Source organism: Ipomoea nil, unplaced genomic scaffold, assembly GCF_001879475.1.
Source record: "Ipomoea nil cultivar Tokyo-kokei standard unplaced genomic scaffold, Asagao_1.1 scaffold3384, whole genome shotgun sequence".
Lineage (NCBI taxonomy): Eukaryota > Viridiplantae > Streptophyta > Magnoliopsida > Solanales > Convolvulaceae > Ipomoea > Ipomoea nil.
In genome coordinates this window covers 602,722-612,143 of record NW_017619812.1, presented here as the reverse complement: position 1 = coordinate 612,143, position 9,422 = coordinate 602,722, and the positions used below count along the sequence as shown (strand labels likewise).

General features: G+C 37.1%; 1 long non-coding RNA gene across 1 annotated transcript; it reads left to right on the top strand.

Annotated features, from left to right (window-relative positions):
- The first annotated feature begins 3,003 nt into the window (after window positions 1–3,003).
- Window positions 3,004–5,125, top strand: LOC109171029. Its single transcript, XR_002052523.1, has 2 exons — window positions 3,004–3,466; window positions 4,862–5,125. It is a non-coding gene; the product is annotated as an uncharacterized LOC109171029 (long non-coding RNA).
- Window positions 5,126–9,422: the final 4,297 nt, after the last annotated feature.

Genomic DNA, 9,422 nt, shown 5'->3' with positions numbered 1-9,422 from the left:
AATTCTTATGTCTCTTATGATGTTTGTGGTGTGTTGTGGAAATTATGAACTTCCATTTGCAGCTTGTCAATCTCAAATTTTAGAATGCAACCGATGATCATTTCCCGGTTTTAGAACACTTAATTCTAAGATTTTGTTTGCACTTGGAAGAACTTCCAAGTGAAATTGCAAATTTAAATACACTACAACTAATTGAGTTAGAAAATTGTTATCCTATTCTGGTGGATTCTGCAAGGAATATTCAAGAAGAGAAAGAGAGCTATGGTTGTGAGGCACTTTTTATTCGTGATCTTGGAGCTAAGGTCTATCTCCTAATCTCATTCCTTCGTATTGATATATTGATTTTGGGATTTTTATTGTGTATATATATGAAAATCATTCATTCTAATATCTTTCACTTTATTTATTTTTGTCAATGGAATTGGTTTTCTTGATTAAATTGGCAACTAAGGAATGCTCTGATGAAGTACATGAAAATGAATTCTCTGAAGAAAATGAAAGTGAATGAGTTTGATGATGTTGTAGGCATTTGAGGAAAACTGGTTAAAGCCGAGGAGTATGCCCTTGCCAATGAATATAATGCTGGAGGATAAGAACGAAGCAGAGAATGAAGTGTTACAAAGCAGAGAATGAAGTGCCAAAGGTGATAAGGGAGAAGATGAAGTAGAGGACAGAAAAGTCTTTCACATGTTGTAGATATTTTTGGTTGTTATAACCGTCCATCTTTGCTTCATATATTAGTCTTCAGTTTGTTGTTCAGAGCATATTTTTACCAATTCAATGGAATAACTCCTCCCTCCTTTCTTCGTTCATCTCTCACCATTCATGTAATCACTTTCCATCATATAAGATTGTTGTGTTGTTGGGCAGTCAAATTCAAACCTTGTTTATCCTCCTCCTCCTCGAGTTAAGATTGTTGTGTTGTTGGGCTGTCAAATTCAAACCTTGTTTTTCCTCCCCCTTCTGTTGTATGTTCAATTAAAATTCCTTTTGCAGAGGCTGATTTGATAAAATTCCTTTTGCAGAGGCTGATTTGACAGATATAGGTTTTTAGTTTTTGGTATTTAATTGTGTAAGTAGACTACTCTTGTCAATTCTGGTGCACTGGATGTTTATTATCATAGAAACTCAAACATTTATTTTACTTGGTAATCATAAAGTTTTAATTTTGACAATTTGAAGAGCAGTCGTGTATTAACCTTTATGAAAGGTTGTTAGTTTGATAATCACAATATTCTAATTCTATTTTATATGAAAGTAATGTATTAATTTTCTCGGTTTCAACGGATTTCAGTAACATCTCAACAAATATCATCAACGATCCAAATCAATTTAGCTATTATATATGGTTTTATTGTAAGTTAATTCTATACACATAAGATATTCAGAACACATGTTTTTAACATACGGTATTTAATTAGAGTTCAACGAACATACCTGGGTCCATAGTTCTCTGCTTATACTAGAAACTTGCATTGCTTTCTCCCTCCAGGCCTTCATCATTCCTTTAGTCTAAGAACTCAGATGGAGAGAGTTTAGTTTCTTTGAAGGTTGGGAGAGGACCAGAGAATCAGAAAATAGTTAACAATCATCCCTCGGTTCCATCAACCTAAGAGGATATTATCTGATGAGCAGTTGAAACTACCATTATCCTTTAATTGATCAATCACAGAATTATCTCATTATTAAATTATAAATAAATATTTAATTATGAGCCACAATAAATTATAATGAACCATAGAATAATAATAATAATAATTAACATTATTCTAACATTCTCCTACTTGGCTCATAAATCATAAATTTAATAATGAACTTGAAACATAATATGCATAGTATAAGTTAATACCTTCGTTACATTGGTCAGAACGTAAGTCATCATTAAGTTAAAAACTAATAAGAATCATGGCGGTAATACGTCATTAATTTAACGTAGTCCATTCCATGTATCACAATATTAATTTCAAACTCAATATGTTTCATAATTAATGAACGTTTTCATGATGGTCCACGATAATGTCTTTGTCAAAGAGAAATCCTGTTTAACATAAAACATTCATGTATATATATACTTCATAAACTAAACAGGATACTTAATACAGAAACGAAACTATATTGAGCTCTAAGTATAAAATATATCAAAACACAACCTTAACATAATGTTAACAGTTTCCAATAACGCTCATTCTTTCAACATGCTCACGAAATGCCTTTGGTGGCAATGCTTTAGTTAATGGGTCTGCAATCATTAATCTAATGCAAACGTGTTCAATTGATACTCTTCGTTCCCGAACATCTTCTTTAACGACAAGATACTTCAAATCAATACGTTTAGCACTACTTGTATACTTGTCGTTTTTAGAAAAGAAGACTGCTACGGCATTATCACAATAAATTTTTAACGGATTGGCAATACTGTCGACAATTCCAAGTCCCGAAATAAAATTCCGCAACCATAATACATGATTTGTGGCCACAAAACATGCTACAAACTCCACACTCTAAATCTTTCTAAAACCTTGTTGATATATGCTTTCTGGGACAATCCTAACACTCCTTGTGACACCCCGTAATTTAAAACCGTTCTATTTTAATAAAATGTTCTTGGGAACAAACTCTATTTTTTATATCCTAAATATTTTAGCCCGAATACTCTCAAAACAAATTATTTTGCTTCGAAATTCAAATATAATATTTGAATGCCTATAATTTTGCTATCCAAAATCTATTTGAGTCGAGCCTGTAAATAATATTTCATGTCTATTACTCCTAAGCCCATTAAATTATTTAATCCCAAATCATTTGAGATCCCAAGGCCCAACAAATATTTCTTAAACCCAAATATTGAGCCCAAATGTTTGACCCAACTCCTAATCTTAGCCCAACCCAAAAATATGAACTCTCTCTCTCTCTCTCTATATATATATATATATATATATATATATATATATATATATATATATATTGTTCATCTTCTACGAACATCATGTTCAGTAGCATTCATTGGTTTCTTGCCTCTCTCTCACGATTGACAGCTTCCGTCCCCCTCTGCCCTCCGTCTCCCTTTCTCTTCTCGACGAAGCAGCAGAACAGAGTAGTCCAGTGGTTCCTCTATTTCTTACCGGCGAACAGAGCTACGGCGACACCTTTTTCCCTTCATATCTAGTCGACGGCGACAACTAGATCGTGACCGGCAAGCTTCCAGCGACGAAGTTTCCTCTCGCGGTGGTTGGACCAAAAGCAGTTGCGACGGCTGGACCTCCCTCGGTGAGCAGCGGCTATGGGCGGTGGAGGTTTGCGGTGTTGTGACTTGAGCTGTGGTTGCCGGTAGTGTGGTGTGGTTAGGAGGGGTGGCGGCGAAGCTTCCCTTTTCCGGCAAAGTTGTGGACAAAGCTGAGGTTTCCCATTATGGACTTGCTTATGAGTTGAGTCGAGGATTGGTGTTGATTTTAGAGCTTAGCTTGAGGTAAGTATCTATGTCCGTTTAAAGCTATTTTGCCCTAGACGTGCTATTTATCTGATTTGTGTTTTTAAATTATTTTGGAAATGTATTTTGGTTTAAAAGTGTGATAAATAGCAAATGTGTATATTTTGGTGTTAACCTATGATTTACAAATTATGAATATGTGGACATTTATATATTGGGTGCATTACAAAGAAGTATATGAGCGTGAGACTATTTGTATTTTAAGAGATATAAATTATATTATAATTGGAGGATAAATCCTATGTATGATATAAATGTTATTTTGGAAATGTATATCTATTACTTGAACCCTATGATGTTTTGGAAACTATGATTTGAATAGCCCATGGGAAAATGATAATGTTTATGACAATCCATTTTGGATAACTTCTTATTTTTGGAGGAAAATAACTGTATCTATTTTTGGAGGATATATAAAAATGTATATATTTTTGGAGGATATGTGAATATGATGGATAATTGTGGATTGGTGGACTTCGGTCCTAGTGTGGGCTCCGGTCTTATTTTGATGAGATTGTATCCAGTAGAAAGCATTTTGGATACCTAGTATATATTGTGAGGTACCTCGGTAGAAAACATCCTGAGCTACCAGGACTAGTTACTACTCTTTTGGGTGGGGGAAGCCCATTAAAGGGTGTGCACACTTAAGGTTTTAGTCCCTTATCCCATGGAAGGGACAAACTTGTGGAGTGGCCGGTAGAGTGGATTACCGTGTCACTAGGGCTTAGTTGATCTAAAACCTTTCCTCCCTTTCACTTTATATATATATGAGAGTATATGTAAATGTGATACTTGGAAAAGTGATTTGAGAAATATGATTTGAATTCCTCCCAATCTATGATTATTGACATATATGCTTTTGAGAATGACTTGAGAAAATCTATATTATGTTTTGGGAAATGCTTATGATGAGAAAAGAATATGTTTTGAAATGACTATTATATTGATAAGTATTGAGAAATGCTATTTATAAATCCTCCATACTTGTGATTACTTTGGAAATGAGTGAGTGACTTATAAAATGGTTATACTGTTTGAAAATGGTTAAATGGTATTATTTTGGAACCCTTCTACTTATGAAAACTCCAGTATTACATTGAGTAAAGTGTGTGTTATTGCGTTGGTGCCTATCCTATTTTGAGAAAACTACTTTGAGAAATGATATACTACTTATCTTTAGTGTGCGTTATTCTTTGAAAACCTCTCTATAGAGTTTGCTAGAAGGTGTGAGTGGTACTTAATGTACCAAAACCTATTTGAATATAACCTATTTTTGAGAAGTATAAATGTATTTATTTTACAGGCGGAGTAGAGCTTACTTAGCATTTATGCTAATTCTGTTGTTTGTGCTTTTCCTAAATCTTTTGTTTTCAGGATCTGAAATTAGTGACTTGCCTTGAGAGCGCGGCAAAGAGTTCGTATGCCTTGTAATAGAATTTGGTATAGATCCTTTGGTTTTAGAATTTGAATTATAGAATTGTAGTTAACTGGATTTGGGGATTATGAAATGTTGTATTGGGAAATTGTATTATGGTTTTCAGATAGAACCTTTGCAGCCTGTGCGTTTGGGCTTAGTTGGTTACCTAAACGTGGCGTGACACCCCAATGGTTTTGATTTTGATTTTGTTTCCGCATTTGTTTTCAATCGTTTTCTAAGAAAAGTCTTTTATTCTGGTTTTTAAGTTGGGGGTGTTAAAGTTGGTATCAGAGCGGTACGAACCGTTGGGATATGATGCCTAGGATGAGCCTAAGTGTCCTAAATGTTATGAAGTTTCCTTTAAGAGACTAGGTTGAGACTTTAGGATTTGTGAGATTAGTAGGAATCGTGGTGAGGTTGTGTGTTTACCTTACATGTTTAAGTAGTAAGATGTGTGCTGTGTTGTGCTTTTACTAAAAGTGTTTTGAGATTGTGGCTATTGCACCCTGAAGATGTGCGAGAAGGTAAGTGGAATCTCATTGGTAATTGGGATGATTTAAGTGTAATGAAGTTGGGATGTGGATTGATTTGTTTGACTGTTTGAGTAAAAGTAAAGAGGGATTTGGTGAACTCTATGCTTCTGTGTGCGTTGGATGTTCAAGTTTGGGGAATGTGTTTGGAACTTGGAGTATGAGAATTGAAATTATGTGCTAGAGTTGAGGAGAAGTGCCTTACTCTGTTAATGATTGACTCCTGGCTTGAAGATGAGTTATTGTTTCCTTCTGAGATTGGATTCCTTGTTCCCTTGTAGAATTGAACACTCTCTTATTGAAAATCTTTTTCACTTCTTAATCCTCTTCCTTGTTTTCCTTCTCAAAATGGTTTTGTGCAAGGTGACAACCTAATTCCCGAAATTATAAACTTGATAATTTTACCGTTATTCTTGATTAGTGTTTCCCCCTGAGTTTAAAATCAAAATCTCTCATTCTCTTTCTTCGTGAAATCAAATCTTTTTAAAATCATGCATGTTTCCCCAAAATGTTTTCCGTCTGTTTATTATCTTCTCGGTTTGACTTCCTATCCTCAAAATGATTTTAGCTTCGGGGACGAAGCTTCTTTTAAGGTGGGTGGATTGTGACACCCGGTAATTTAAAACCGTTCTATTTTAATAAAATGTTCTTGGGAACAAACTCTATTTTTTATATCCTAAATATTTTAGCCCGAATACTCTCAAAATAAATTATTTTGCTTCGAAATTCAAATATAATATTTGAATGCCTATAATTTTGCTATCCAAAATCTATTTGAGTCGAGCCTGTAAATAATATTTCATGTCTATTACTCCTAAGCCCATTAAATTATTAAATCCCAAATCATTTGAGAACCCTAGGCCAAACAAATATTTCTTAAACCCAAATATTGAGCCCAAATGTTTGACCCAACTCCTAATCTTAAACCAACCCAAAAATATGAACTATATATATATATATATATATATATATATATATATATATATATTGTTCATCTTCTACGAACATCATGTTCAGTAGCATTCATTGGTTTCTTGCCTCTCTCTCATGATTGACAGCTTCCGTCCCCCTCTGCCCTCCGTCTCCCTTTCTCTTCTCGACGAAGCAGCAGAACAGAGTAGTCCAGTGGTTCCTCTATTTCTTACCAGCGAACAGAGCTACGGCGACACCTTTTTCCCTTCATATCTAGTCGACGGCGACAACTAGATTGTGACCGGCAAGCTTCCAGCGACGAAGTTTCCTCCCGCGGTGGTTGGACCCAAAGCAGTTGCGGGGACTGGACCTCCCTCGGTGAGCAGCGGCTATGGGTGGTGGAGGTTTGCGGTGTTGTGACTTGAGCTGTGGTTGCCGGTAGTGTGGTGTGGTTAGGAGGGGTGGCGGCGAAGCTTCCCTTTTCTGGCAAAGTTGTGGACGAAGCTGAGGTTTCCCATTATGGACTGGCTTATGAGTTGAGTCGAGGATTGGTGTTGATTTTAGAGCTTAGCTTGAGGTAAGTATCCATGTCTGTTTAAAGCTATTTTGCCCTAAACGTGCTATTTATCTGATTTGTGTTTTTAAATTATTTTGGAAATGTATTTTGGTTTAAAAGTGTGATAAATAGCAAATGTGTATATTTTGGTGTTAACCTATGATTTACAAATTATGAATATGTGGACATTTATATATTGGGTGTATTACAAAGAAGTATATGAGCGTGAGACTATATGTATTTTAAGAGATATAAATTATATTATAATTGGAGGATAAATCCTATGTGTGATATAAATGCTATTTTGGAAATGTATATCTATTACTTGAACCCTGTGATGTTTTGGAAACTATGATTTGAATAGCTCACGGGCAAATGATAATGTTTATGAAAATCCATTTTGGATAACTTCTTATTTTTTGAGGAAAATAATTGTATCTATTTTTGGAGGATATATAAAACGGTATCTATTTTTGGAGGGTATGTGAATATGATGGATAGTTGTGGATTGGTGGACTTCGGTCCTAGTGTGGGCTCTGGTCCTATTTTGATGAGATTGTATCTGTAATCATTGAAAATTTAAATAATATTGTTGGACCGAGGTGGATAATTGATCATTAAATTAATTACTTTAATTAGGCTAATTGGACTAATATTTATTTAATTGGGTTAATTAAATGGCACATTGAATAATTAATTAGTTTAATTGGCATACTTCTAATAGAGAATCAGAGGACTTCTCCTATACAGAGATTGTACCCTTTTCCGTTTGATATATACTTGATACTACTTGTAACCGATACTTTGAATTTTGAATATATACAATTCAAGTTTTTCGCGTTTACATATTTTGGCACACCCAGTGGGACAGCTCTGCCTCTCATCTCTCTACTACTATGCCTCTACCTGCGCATCAAATGGCATCGAACAATCCCATGTTCAGGAGGACCTATGCCCCAGCTACCAAGTCCAAGTCTACGCCTGTAGCTAGCTCTGGCACTACCCAGAAAACGCAAGGTCCGCTGATAAGGAACCGCACAAAGGATTTGGGAGTCCAAGTGCCTGAACCTCAGTCCATGGCACGACGTGTGGTTCGAAGGCTCGACAAGGCCCCTGTCGCCTCAAAGGCAATTGCTTTTGCTGGAAGTCCACCCTCTCCCAAGGGAGCTACCGATGGTGGTAGTCCAACTTCTATGCAAGGGAACGCTAGTAGCGGGAGCACTTCCCCTGTAACTCCGCCACATCCATTATGGAAGGCTGCACCTAAGTGGTCGCATGTCTACAACGTCATGCCGGCCATGGCGACAAACATAGAGTCTGTGGAGGAGCAATTAGCTAGAATTGCTAAGTCTCTGGAAGGAATGGCTGTCGCTCTCCAAAATCAAGAGAAACGGCTTAACACCCTCGATAATAGGGTAGGAAGCATCATGGAGGATCAAGGAAGCCGTGCTCCAAGAAAGCAACTTGAAGGGCAAGACGAGGTTGGTCCGCAATCACCACCACCTCATGTTAGCCATGTGGTAGGAGAAGCTGCTTCCCACTTACCTGCAACTGAGAAAACTATTCCAGTTACCGAAGGCATGATACCGGTGGATCAGTTAAAGGACAACATAATGGGGGCCGTCAAAGGCAAGTTGGATGAAGGCCAATCTTCATATTCCTAAGCTAAGCCCTACACACAAAGAATTGAGGAATTGAAAATGCCCTACGGCTATCAACCTCCTAAGTTCCAGCAATTCGATGGCAAGGGAAATCCCCGACAGCACATTGCCCAGTTTGTGGAAACATGCAATGATGTAGGGACTTATGGCGATCTGTTGGTAAAGCAGTTTGTCCGTTCATTAAAGGGAACTGCGTTTGATTGGTACACTGACCTCGCGCCCGGCTGCATTGATAGCCGGCATGATATGGAACGTGAGTTTTTAACCCGTTTCTATAGCACGAGGAGAACGGTTAGCTTCTTGGAACTCACCACTACTCACCAATGGAAGGGTGAACTCGCCGGTGCCTACATCGAAAGGTGGAGGGAACTATGCCTGAATTGCAAAGAAAGAATATCTCAAAGTTCTGCAATTAAGATGTGCATCCAAGGCATGCACTTTGAACTCTCCTATATCTTACAAGGGATTAAGCCAAAGTCCTTTGAGGAGTTATCCAGTCGTGCTCACGACATGGAATTGAGCATCGGAGCCAGCGGAGGGCTCAACATATTGAACTTGCCTAGCTCCTCCAATGCACATGGAAAACAAGAAGTTAAAAAGTGGAACAAACCTTTTCCAACGCAGGAAAAGAAAGAAGTGATGAATGTGAAGGCTACTCCTATGACAGTCTTCACTAAGGCAACTGAAAGGTCTAGGCCAAGATCATTCTCTAGCCCGTCAAGGGGTGGTAAAAGACCGACAATTGAAGAAAGGTAGGAGAAGACTTATCCTTTCATGGATTCCGATGTATCTCCCATGTTTGATGAGCTACTCAAACTTAGGCTCATTGAGTTGCCTGAAATGAAACGTCCCGATGAAG